We start from the raw sequence: 12,520 nt of genomic DNA, 5'->3' as shown, positions 1-12,520 counted from the left end.
AGTGTGTCTGTCCGTTCACAGGTGTTTTGTTATCGCATTACGTGTAGACAGGTCTTGTGATTAAGTGGCAAGTCCTGCAGTGTCTGGCTGAGATAGTGGCAGGGAACAGCGGCTCGGCTCCAAGGTCCAGGCTTCCAGGGTTGTGTAAAGGTGCAAACAAAATATTTCCCTGTCTTCTCCTTCCCTCCTAAAAAGGAACTCGCTTCTGGTGCATTCGCATAAACCCGGGCTGCGTTAGAAATCACAACTGGGTCTTTCACTCTTCGTGGTGCTGTGATTAATAATCTCGCCCACTTTTAAACTGTCTTCTGTTCCACACCCTACCGTGCAAACAGCTAAGCAGGACAGATCTCTCTAATTAGATACCTGAATGCTGCTATTGCTAAGCGTATTAGTGCCATAGGCATTAGGTGTGCACCGGCTTTTCTTCTGTGAATTGTTTTCTAAGCACTTTTTAAATAATTCAGGAAGGCTGCAGTTATTGGCAGTGACTCTTAAGCATTTATGTATCTGTGTGATCTTCTAGTTCAGCTTTGGAACATTTTATTTGCTTGCGTTGGTCAGCGTGATTCTGTGATTAGGGTTGTGTCTGGGTTTTTTCGTGCTGTGAACTCGCTGTGGGACCTCAGACAAGTCACATTAGCCGTGCCCTGCTTTGCTCACCTAAGCCATGGGTGCTGCCTCTTTTCCTCTATAGAGGAGGACTTGGGTTTTGTGTAGCACTCAGGGCTTGCTTGGCCCACGCATGAAAATCTTGTTGTGTTGGTGGCTTCCCTTTCTTTGGAACTCTTTTGGGAGAGTTTTGCCCTGCTTCCTTCCAGACACGCTGTGTGCGCTCTGAGGTTCCCATGCTGTGCACGCAGAGGGCAGCTGCCCGGTGCTGCCTGCTTTGGTTGGCAGCAAAGATGGTTAGAAGCTGAAGGGAGGCGCAGCGATGCTGCGGAGGGTGTGTAAGAGCTGAATTAAATGGGTAATGAGTCAGGAGCAGATGTGAATTGGCTGAAGTGGCGCAGCCTTCGAGCAAAATGCTCCAAGGGCAGCATGTTGGATAGGAATATCTCTGTGAACTCTGAGTAAAAGTGTCTTAACTGTGTAGGCAGTGACTCAAACCCTCTGTGACTGGCCCGATAACATGGGTGGGTGTCCAGGCTGGGGTGAATTCTTCTGGCTTCTGACCTCCCACCAGCCTTCGCCTGGGCGCCGAGTCCTCCAGTGTCCTGGGACTTGCTCTCCAGGGAGTGCCGACATGTTCATGTCAGATGGAGGGTGAGAATGCATTAGCTTAATCTTTGCTTTGAGAGTTTCTTAGCAGAGTGCTTTGAAGTGCCAAACAGGTTTTGGAAATACCCATGTGCTCCTGTGGGTTACCTCAAATACAAGCCTGAATTGTGGGCTCAGATATGGTGTAAGGAGCGTGAGGTGGGTCAGGATGTTAGGTGAGGAGTGTTAGATGGGTCAGATCACGTGGAGGATGCTGAGGATGTCGGAACCAAGCCGGTTATCGCCCACTGACGCATGCCAGGATTTAAGTAGTTGCAGTATCCCCCTGTGTCACAGGGCGCAGGAGCAGGGCTCCCAGGGTCTTTTTCTGATTGCTAGGTTACGCTCCTTCCCAGGAGCATCATTTTACAGCTCTTAGCGTTTGCAGGGCTCACGGAACTTTTGTGCTCTGCCCTGTCATGGGAGGAACAGTGAAATGCATCCATGATATGTGGTTTACTTGTTTTCTGTGGCCTGAGCAAGACTGGCTCAAGAGCCGGCTGGAGTATTCCAAACAGCTGTAAGAAGCCTGAGGACCAAGAAGGTGGTTTGTGTTTAGGGTGCCTGCAGGAGCGGTTTGAGCTAGGCACTGATGGTTCGGTTAAAATGCCAGGTGCAGTCTTCAAATTTGCATCTTGAAGACTTCAGGGCTCACTTTACTGATGCTGGAATCAGCAGCGGTATTCAGCATGTTCATGCAAGGGGGTTACTCTGTGTTTACTGTGATGGCAGAGTGCATGTTTGTGAGACTTGAGTGGACTGAGTGGATGTTTGTGAGACTCCCTGATGGCTTTTTGATCTGTATACCCCAATTTATTATCCTACCATTGAGCTGTGTGTAGGAATTTCAGGACCAAAACCACAGCTATGCATGTAAACAAATATGGGATATCTGAGTGATGAGATACTGACATTTCCATAGCCTCGTTCCCCTTTGCTTCTCTCTGCAGTCCCGAAGCTGAAGAAATGTCACAGCAGATTTGAGCACATCCAGAGCGCTCTGTGTTTTGAAGGCAGGAGCTACGCAGAGTTCAGCTGGATGCTGACTGTTTAACAAAGAGGTTTTGGCACGTAATAATGAAATTTGAAGGTTACAACAAAGCTTGTCCAGCAGTTAGCTGCTGAGAGCGGTGGTCTTGTCCTCCCCTGTTTTCTTTCCCTGATATTCGAGTTGCTGTGTGGCTGTGCCAGAGTGAATCACTCCAGCTGGCTGATATAACAGAAAACTTTTGTTTTGCGAGGCTGCACAGTTCCTAGATCCAATAGGAGGGAAATGGCAGAAAACTGCAGGTGTCAGTACGGAGGAGCATGATCTCCCCTTCCCTTCCCTCTTCCTTGGAGAGCAGTTGTCCTGCAGTAATTCGTATCTGCATATGGGCTGCCTAAATAGCATGTATTTATGGAAGTGGAGCTGCTCAACTTGGTGACGTGGGTCCTGCGCTACTCTGGCTGATTAAGGCTGTTTGGCAGAGAACTGAACTATCTAAAGATGAATGTATGAAACAGCCTTTGATATATTAGGGGCATCTGAGCCAAGAAACAGTGCTCATCCAGTGGGTTTTTTTTAATGTAATGCATTGTTTTACTGAGATGGAAGGAAAACAAGCAGGATATAAAAGAGTAAGTGAAAGATGTGACACAGAATAGAGGTAATACATACAGATTACACCTGCGTTCATCCGGACCAAAAGGGAAAGCCCTCTCCCAGCTGCACTTGGACAAGGTTAAGACAAGTTCCTGGAGGCTGAACTCCTTCCATCGTAGTGCCCAGAGGGGCTGCTTCGCTGGCCAGCAGCAGATAACATGTGTTAATGCCTCAACTCCCATGTGAGCCCTTGGCCTTTCATGAAGAGCTTACACTGAGCTGAATTCAGCCTCTGTGTGCAGCTCTTTGTGGGGACTTGATGAAGATGATCCTTCTGCCATTTTAGAGAGTGCTTGACATCTGGTGGGTGAGCTTTCTGGTGGGTGCTCTGCTGAGCTTTCCCGGCACGTCCCGTAGCCTTCCAGGATGTGCCATCCACTCCTCTGCTCTTTTCCACTCCACGGATACAGCTGCATCTCAGTAACGCTCTGGCTATGGGAATCGTTTCAAGGTGAAGTGTCCTCTTGAAATGAAGAAGCTGCATTTAAATAGGGATGATGGCCATTTCCTCTTGTCGTTGACACTGGGTACGAGGTCCTGCCCAATGCTGAGATGGCACTCTTCCTGTCCCAAAGAGCTCGCTCTGAAGTACAGCTTAGTCATGGAAATGAGATAAATCCTATTTCACAGAAACTGGTAAAAATAAAACTGTTGAGGATTGATTTGTTTCTATAGCAACAGACTGGAGAAGCTAATACAGCTGCTCTCTGCAGAAGGGAGAAAAACAGAAATTGAAATGTTAGTCCACCTGGGACTGTAGCTGTCGGCAAAAGAAAGATCTTCGATAGACTGATGGAAGGGTAAAATCCTTAATTAAAGGAGGGCAGGAAGATGTGAGCTGCGTTTGGAAGGAAGTTGGTGCTAGAGTGTGTGAACGTGTCCTCTTTTCTGTGCAAAACCTGGAGAGCCTGCGTGTTGTTCTCCGAGCTATTTATATCCTAGTTCCCAAAGGACTGCTTTCTGAACTTGCTGCCACCCTCTCACGAGTGGGGAAATGCCCTGCTTAAAGTAAGGCAGTGCTTTAATGTCGTTCAGCACATGGGCGTTCATCACGTCAGGTCCATGTTTTTAAACCTGAATTTAAAATAACTTTCCTGCAGTGAATCACCACGGCTTGCTTGAGAAATGGTCAGGGTTTGTCAGGGAATCTCTTTGGTGCGTGAATTGGGAGACAACCTTTGAGAAGTCTGGATGAATATCTGAGCTGGATTTTCTTGATTACCCTTTAACTCAAACAGAGTATGGAGCTGAATGCTCCATTACGATGTGTGCCAGGGCAGAGTTTTCCATAAACGTTTGTATCCTGGAAGAAAATTGTGTAAAGCACTCAGACTGCTGGATAAGGTGCTTGAGTTTAAAACTATTTTTATCTACCCAGCGTGTAGATTTTGTAGGTTTTTAATTCACTTTTGCCTAAACCAAGAGGTGTAGCAGACTAGTACATAGTGGTGGCTGTTCTCCCCCATGGTTAGTGAAGGTGACCCGCTTATATGTTTAGGAGACCCTAAGACGCCAAGTGCTGAGACCACGTGTGTACACGTACGTTCTTGATGACATATCCCACCTTGCATGGCTATTAAGTGTTTCAGATTAAAATCAGTAAATACATCTGAAACTAGCAGGATGTTAATGAAATTGCAGAAACTGCTTTTAAAACAGGAGTGTCTGTGCAAGGCTTTTCCTGGGCTCTCTGAGAGAGTCTGTGTTATTTAGCTTAAGGAAAGTTGGAGCTTGACTTGATGTTGTTTAGGTTTGGTAAACCCAGATTACATTAGTGCTCTTCCCTTGTTATTTAAACACCCGGTTTCTTTTAAAGGGAAATTAAATTTAAAAATAAACTCCAAGCTTTTTCCAACTAAAAGGAAGTGTCTGGAGTGCTGCATACTAAGGAGGCAAGAACACAACCTTGTCTAAAAGCGAGTGCCATAAATATTATGTAAATACATTATCTCATTAGATTTATATCTAATCCTATTGCCTGCTGTTTTTCAGACTCCTAGGGCAAACAAGGCTGAATATGTCATAGGTGGTCTTACAAATCTAATATTGTAGTGGGTTGCAAATTAGGTGAAATGACTTTTTGCCTCATCCTAATTAAGACACTATGAGAAATCCTTTCAAGTTTGGCATCATAAAGTAAATTGCCTGGTTATAAAATGTAATCTGATTAAAGAAGCCTAGTGCCTGGTAAGGCTTGGACCCTCCCCGTGCAATGATGCTCATGGGCTCCCCAGACCCTTCCTTGCTGCTCTTACTTTCAGAAGTCAGCACAAGTTTTTTTTAGGAAGCAGGAACAGGATTATGATAAAGCCTTGAACTCTGGAGACTTCAAAGCTTTCTGTTCTGGTCTTGGTTCTGTTGCAAGGATTGTGACGTCCATCAGATGACTTAAAGAAGGGACTATATGTCCAGTGGACTTCAGGTTTTTTGCTAGTACTTCTTTCCAGTGTTTTTTCAGGCCACGGTTTCTCACTGCACGGTGTTAAGTCTGATGAAGTGTTGCCCGTCATGTAAGAGATCTTAAATGACCTCGATTCGTCCTGTGATCCCCTGGGGATGACTTCTGGTTGTCTCGGGGCGTTGTTAGTAACTACGTTTGCGTGATTTAAAATTACTTGCGTTCCCCTTGTGACATTGGGCTCTCTTTACAGCCTCATTTCAGCCTGGTGGAGTCTGAAGCCGTATGTCTGAACTCCTATGGCTCATCTCCATTGAGTTAGAAACAACTGAAAACACAGAGAACTTGGAGGACATGCATAATTAGTGCTGGATTTGGCAGTTCGGAAATATTTCCTTTAACCTCAACGGGAATTATTTCACAAAGAGTGAAACAGGATGTGTCCTTGACATTCCTTTTCAATGAAAATAAAGACTTAAAAAGAGCATTGGTTAAAAAACCCGAACTGGTGTCTTTCTGATCCTCTGGCTTGAAGGACGTCATCTGAATGTGGTGTTCGGTGTCTCTGCTGAGGTTAGTGCTGGAAACCGCTCAGCTGCGGGGGAGCTGCTGTAGAGTCCAGCCCAGCTTTCCTGTCAAGCCTAGAAATGAGAGCCCAAAGATGCTATAGATTCAAAGTATGACTTCAGAATGACTTGGAAGAGAAGCAAGACGCTGTTTGCTTTGGTCTTCCTCTTATTCTTGCCACAATTATAGTGCCCGGCGTTTCATCCTTGTGAATGCGATGTCTCTAACCCAGGCTACTCTCATTACGCTTTAACGGTTTCCCGTGTCCAGAAGTGCGGGGCGGTGCAGCACGGGCTCTGCTGCCGGCTTGTTTGTTGGCATCATCTGGAACGAGTCTTTCAGATGCAAAGATAAACGGGGTGAATGTCGGCTTTTGAGGCAGAGTTAACAATTAGAAGAAATTTAAATCTTGAAGTAAAGTTTGGCTGTTAAATGTCGCATTTCAGTTGTGTGTGCATAAATATATAGTTAGTTGGGTTGTGTTTTTTTCTTGTGCGTTGACTGTAACTGCTTCACAAGACTTGAGTTTTCTGTGTCTGACATCATCTCAGTTTCAGGTAATTAAAGATTCTGGTTTTCTCTACAACTCACTCATGCTTGGCTTATGCTTTTTATTCTAAACTCCGCAGGAAAGTTGGGTACAATTTAATGGTCTTCAGTGCTGCTTCAAGACAGCTATGCAGAGCGGCTCTCTGAGAAAAGGAGTTTGTGCTTTCCATCTCAGAAGCTGTCAGTGGTGGCTAAGCTTTTGAAGCCATCTGAAATGCCTTAGGATCCTGGTAGTCATATGGGTATAAGCTGTTACAGCCAAGATATAATTATTTGCTGGGATAGAGTTGCAATGACCCTGAAATTGTTGAGGTAATGGAGAGTTTTATTCCTGCATGAGTTTATAATTTAGTAGTCTGACTTGCATATATACATTCCTCCTGTACATTAAAAATGTTAGTCTGGGAAAGGCTCTGCCACCAAAAGCAGCTGCTGGCTGGGAGAACTGTATTTAACAGAGAAAATGCCCAGAACTGTTTTTGTATGCTTTCAAATAAGTGGGCAGAAATATTTTAAGGAGTTTGAAGCGTACTATCTTATGTTGTGTGTGTTCCCCAGAGAAAATGTGGGGTTTTTTTCCTGGTGAGGGAGAGGGGAAAAAAAAAGCTGTCTGCGGCTGGCTTGTCGTCTTTGGCAAAATCAAATCTGGCAGGTGGATAAAAACAGAACTGGAAGCTTAAGGTGTACAGTGAAATGTGTGGGAAAGAGCTCACTTTGCTGCCTGTGCCCTTATTTATTCGGTTTACCAGTGTTAGGGATGTCAACAGATGTCTCTGCCAGCTCCCGAGAAGCGGTACCTGCCCTTCTGGCCTTCCCCACAGCTCTTCACAAGCGCTTAGCGGGAAAGGGACCTTAGCATTTAATACGTATCGTTTGGCTGGCTGACTTACACACTCATATTTTTCAGCTCTAACCTTATCTCTGTTCTACAGATAGCATAGACAAGTAATGACAACTTTACAGGAGCCGTCTCAAGATCCGGGAATAATTTACTGCCTTGGCCATTCACTCTCATGCATGCTTTTTAACAGGACAGATTTCACAGATGCTTCTAGAGTCAAAGGATGTCCTTTTTAATTTCCATCCTACTTTTCTTAAGCTTTCTTAAGAACTGTGTTGTCTTGTCTTAAGTTGATGCTTTCTTTGTGTGCTTGACGCGTGCCAAGAACGAGGAGGAGCTTATCGCAGCGCTCCGTTAACGTGACCGCTCAGGTATGTCGTCAGTGTTCCCATCCGAGCCACGGCGGGGTCACTCTTCCATTTGCCCTCCTACCCTTGCTGTCTGCGCTCTCGTCTCCCTGTTACTTGCATTTTGGGTGTCCATTAAAAAGCTCACCAAGCAAGAATGTCGTCTGGAGTCAGTGCCGTGGTATGTAGTTGCCTTGTTTGTGTCCCACACTGTTGCCAGTTAATTTCTTGCTTAGCCCTGTCTTTCTGTAGCCTTCAGGGACTCCTGATTAAGCCGGAGTGCTGGGATTTGATACATGCTTAAATGGAGCTTTGTGGGTGGAATGGCTTGACTGCTGATGTGGGTTGTGTTGAAGGACAAAGTCTGCTCCAAATGCTTAAGTGGAAGCTTTGTGGCAGCTCTTAATTCTCCAGTCCCGTGTTCCCTTCCTTGAGGGCCTCTTCTCCCATCCCATTGCACTTGGTCTTCATTATCAGAGCGACTAATTTCCTTTTTACTTAAGCTTAACATTTCTCCCTGCTTGTCTTGATGGACTGGGATTGGCGCCCTGCAAGGCTCTCCCGAAGGCGTGCGGGGTCTCTCCCTGCATGTGCAGTGCCCTCTCCCCGTCTGTCTGAACAATTCAGCACTTCAATGCCAGCAGAAATTCAAAGCCTTCACGTCACCGATCTTGGCAATGTCACAGGGGAAATAGGATGTTGTGTGAGCCCCTGTCTCGTTTGTTCTTTTAGTCTCCCTAAGGCAAAAGTGCACTCTGGATGCAGTTATTGGTACAAAATAATTGCATTTGCTTTTTAATTGATGTAGGGAAGGGGTAATTCAGTCTCCGAGTCTTTGTTTCCCTGGCTCTGCTTTACTTGGCCTATTTACCTGTTTCTCGTCTGCTCCAGGTCAGACACAAGCGCCACTGTTCAGTGTTTCGGGCATCAGTCCTTGGCAGCAAGCAGTCTGAAAAGGAAGAACCTGCTTTGCTGTGCAAACGAGCAGACTGGCATGGTTTCACAATGATAAGTGTGAAGTGGGGACAGCTTTGCCTGGGCTGGAGGGCACGGTGGCCAAACGGGGCATCTGAGCTTGGCTGTCGTGGGCTGGAGCGGGGAGGGGGCAGATATCCGAGCAGTCTGTCTGGCACTGAGAGATGGGGGAAGAGTTGGAGGTGTATTTATTTTCTCTATAGAGCGTATCTAAGACTTAACCAGGAGGAGGGTGTCCATGTTTAAAGTACGCACCTAGAAGCATAAACAAAAGGTGAAGGTTCCCTGCTAGAAATCCCAGATTCCCACCGAGATGCATTTTGGATCAGATCGCCATGGGTGCTGGAAAACAATAGTAACTTGACTTGCTCTAATCCTGTTGATCTCATCTGACAATGAACATGCAGCTGTTTTGCAGAGCAGACAGCTAGCAGAGGGCGACACATTTTCTGCCATCCCAAAACACTTAACTGGTGCATCAATTCTCCCCGTGCAGGGGGAAGGACAGGCAGCGGGAATGAAATAGACCCTGCCAGAATTTTTTTGCACAAGTTCCTTTGGCGACGTTTTTACTCCAAGCTCGGACCTTTTGTGTGCCTGTCAAAAGGGAACAGTGCAGATGGACATGTACAGTTCAAGACACGATGCTCTATTCCCGCTTGCTTGTCGTGTCTCTTGGGATTCTGTAGCTTGTTAAATCATCTCACAAAAGAAAAGGGGGAGGGAAGATTCAGTGCGAGGTTGCCAGCTGTAGCCAGCTCAGTGCTGCAGCGTGAGATGCTTGTATTTTTTGATTAGGAATTTGTGGTTGCCCAGGCAGCTTGCTTCCATTTCTCTGGAAGTGCTGGGGGAGGGAAGGGGAAGGGAAAGCTTTGCACCTTTCTAAGGGATTGTGCTTCAGCACAGCTCGGGAGCCTGCACCCTCTGGATGTGTCCGGCTAATTGTGTCTGCATCTAATTTTTTTAAAATACTACGTTTTCTCCCACTTGGTTGCATCTTCTCTGGCACTGTGGAAACAGTAGAAAGAAACTGTGGAAACAGCTTCAAATGAAGAGTGAGGAGTGCTTACCTTAGCAATGCTGCTAGTTCCAGTTCGCAGTTCTGTGATATTGTCAGCTTCAGGCTGTTTTATATGACTTTCATAATGCTGCTCAGTTTATTGAATTTCTGCAGGAATGTTTTGCTTCCTTTTGCTCATATTCCTTCAAACCCCATTTAGTCAGATGCAAAAGAGGAGAATTCACTGCAAAATTAATATTTAGTAAATCTCATTAAGAGGTTTGAAAGTGTTTTGCAAATGTGCAATTTCTGTCCTCTTAGAGGTCGGTTCCTCACCTCGAAAAAGCAAGGCAGCTTTTCCAACTTCATGTAAAATCCTACATCAGTGTGTTGGGTGGTCAGGGCTTGCTCCCTGGCGAGTGCAGGCACTCCAGTCTGAGGATGCCGCTATTGAGGTACCAGTGGAGACTGCCTCTCGCAGTCGGTTTTGTGGGTTAGAAGCTAAATGCAAACTCTCTTTAAGATTACTCCAGTGAGCGTTTTCCCTTCTCTTTCCTTCTGAAATTTCCTCACCTCTTCTGAGCTTTGTCTTCAGTTGCACTAAGTGCCGAAGTTGTCAGGCATGGTCGTGTTTGTGAGCTGAAAATGTGAAGGACCAGTGGGTGATGCCATTTTGATGTTGCCTTCCCATTTTCCCTTCTCTTCCCCTACCAACATGCTGCCCTTGGCCCGTGTGTAGGGAGGGGGAAGCCCCTGACACCGAACACATCAGAAACCAAAGCTCCTGGCCACTCTCCCCTGGAGACACTGCTTGGCTTTCCCTGTCTTGATGACTGAAATTTTTTGCACTTCTTTCAGGAAAGCTTTGTTTAGATCTGGCCCCAGTAGTCAGTGCCAGCATGTAGAGCCCGTGTTGTAGGTGAACTCTGCTCCATTGCATGTAATCAGCTGGAAATGCTCCCGTAATGGGAGCAGATTGCAGAGAGCGAGTGTCTGTAATGCTTTTAAGAATAAAGGGCAGCATATGCACTCAAACCAGACCTGTTTTTTTTCCTTCTCCTGCAGCTATTTATTTTGCCTCCTGCTCTGAGGGATTCTTTGATGTAGCGTAACATGCACGTGTGACCCATCCTTTCTGTCTCCCATTGCATAATGCAGGTGACAGAGCCCACTGTTACCCCCCCACCATACATTAAGGTTAAAGAAATGCATTCCCACTGCCAGGAGCCATCTGTAAGGCTAGGGCTGTCCTCTTGCTAGTGGGGAATATTAGCTTGGATGGATGCTTTTCTATTAGCAATGCCAACCCTATCTTGTTCCTTTACGATGCGAGCCTGCAAGCCCAGAGGTTGTCTTGTGCCGACCTGAAACAACCTCCTCCTGGAAATGGGGAGTGGGAGTTGGTAGGCTGGTTTTGAGAGAGAGGTGAGCTTACCTTTTGCCTCTTGCAGTTCCTGAACCGGTCCTTCACGGGGTCGCTGTCACTTGTGCAGCTTTCCTGCTGCCTCCTTAGCCGGTCGCTGCACTCAGTGAGGAGCAGTTCTGCGCTGTTCATCAGGAGAAGGAACGATTTGGCTTATGAGAGGATCAGTTGCTGCACGGTGTTGCCCTGCTTTGTTGAAATGCTGACTTTTTCACAGCACGCTGTTATCCTTAGGCTGGCTGAACTGCCTGTCGGCATTGGGCAATGAGGCTGGAGCTGTTAGCGATCTTTGTTCGTAACTATTGCTTCACACTGAAAATGAGTTGGCAAAATGGAAGCGCTTGAGGGGTGGGAGCTTGGGGTCTCGCCCTGTGCCTGTGCAGAGGGCTGGGCACGGTAACTGGCTGCCGCTGTGTGTCAGCCGACTGAACCTGAGCATTTTCACCTGAATCCCTTGTCTCTACCTTGAGAGCAAGTGTCTGAGAGCCTGGAGCTCAGGCAGCTCTCCAGCTGGGCTGGGCTGTTGTGCAATGTCGGCTGGGTCATTTTCACGTGTCCTGCCCTTAAAGTCCCCACTTTTCCCCATCCATTCTGGCATTGTATACTTTAGCTCCTGATCCTGTGACTTTGAGGAAAACTTACCTTGTTAAACTGTCTTCGGCTCTAATTTGTCTGGTGGGATATAGGGAAGGGGTTGGGCTTTGTCCTCTTAAATTTAGCTCTAGCTTTTGTGCCACACATATGCAAAGCTGGCATTGCCAAATAATTGGCAAGTGCTGAAGAATAAGCCCTGAGGCTTTCAAGGCGGCTTGGCATGAAGCTGCTTGTTGTGGTCCTGATGCTGTAGAGGAAAGGGAAGGTGTACTGGGACTTGAAATAGCTGAAGGCTTGTCTCTTCTACACGTCCCTTCCATGCATGTTTCATTTAGTGCAATAGCATAAGTCTTTCAATCTGTATGTCCTGTATGTTTGGTCTCAGTTTAGCAGCCTTAGTAATTCAAAGTACTCTACTACAGGGAAGGGTAGGGATAAAATTTAGCCTTAAATGTGATCTTAGCCATAATCCTAATCTATTCTTTCACTGTTTGAGTGGTTCACTGCGTTGTCTATGTGTCTCTTAAGCTTTATAGAAGATAAACCGGAAGTCCAGTAGTTCCCACAGGCATGTGCCTTACTCCTTCTGGTGCATGGAAGAGTGTCTTTGGATGATTTTTTTGCAGTGGGGTAGATGTGTCCCAGGGTAGGAAATATGCAGCATTTCTGTGTGATGGTGGGCACTGAAGAGTCACTTATTTTACTTGGAGTAAAAAAAGCCCAGGAGAATTTCAGAAAAAATGCTTTTCAGCCTCTCCTCCAAGTGGTTGGATGTTATTAGCAAGTTGATGTGTAGGGTGTGTGTAGTGGTTTGGGGGAGGTGCAGTCACCAGTTAAATAGCAGCAGAACCGCGTTTTTGCTTGTGCGAGGATTGAAGCGGTCCCTGGAGAGCAAGGGGAGAGGAACCAAGTGGGACAGGG

General features: G+C 46.4%; 1 protein-coding gene and 1 long non-coding RNA gene across 11 annotated transcripts in view; one reads left to right on the top strand and one right to left on the bottom strand.

The window, feature by feature from the left end:
- The window catches only part of ANKS1A (ankyrin repeat and sterile alpha motif domain containing 1A), a 111,252-nt gene that overhangs the window by 6,994 nt on the left and 91,738 nt on the right, over positions 1–12,520 (top strand). The window lies entirely within an intron of this gene.
- Positions 6,288–11,456, bottom strand: LOC135316918 (uncharacterized). The gene is made up of 3 exons (XR_010376120.1): positions 11,018–11,456; positions 9,653–9,826; positions 6,288–8,837 (listed from the first exon to the last, which is right to left on the bottom strand). It is a non-coding gene; the product is annotated as an uncharacterized LOC135316918 (long non-coding RNA).

The sequence above is a fragment of the Phalacrocorax carbo genome, chromosome 23, assembly GCF_963921805.1.
Source record: "Phalacrocorax carbo chromosome 23, bPhaCar2.1, whole genome shotgun sequence".
NCBI classification, from domain to species: domain Eukaryota; kingdom Metazoa; phylum Chordata; class Aves; order Suliformes; family Phalacrocoracidae; genus Phalacrocorax; species Phalacrocorax carbo.
This window is presented reverse-complemented; position numbering and strand designations above follow the sequence as displayed.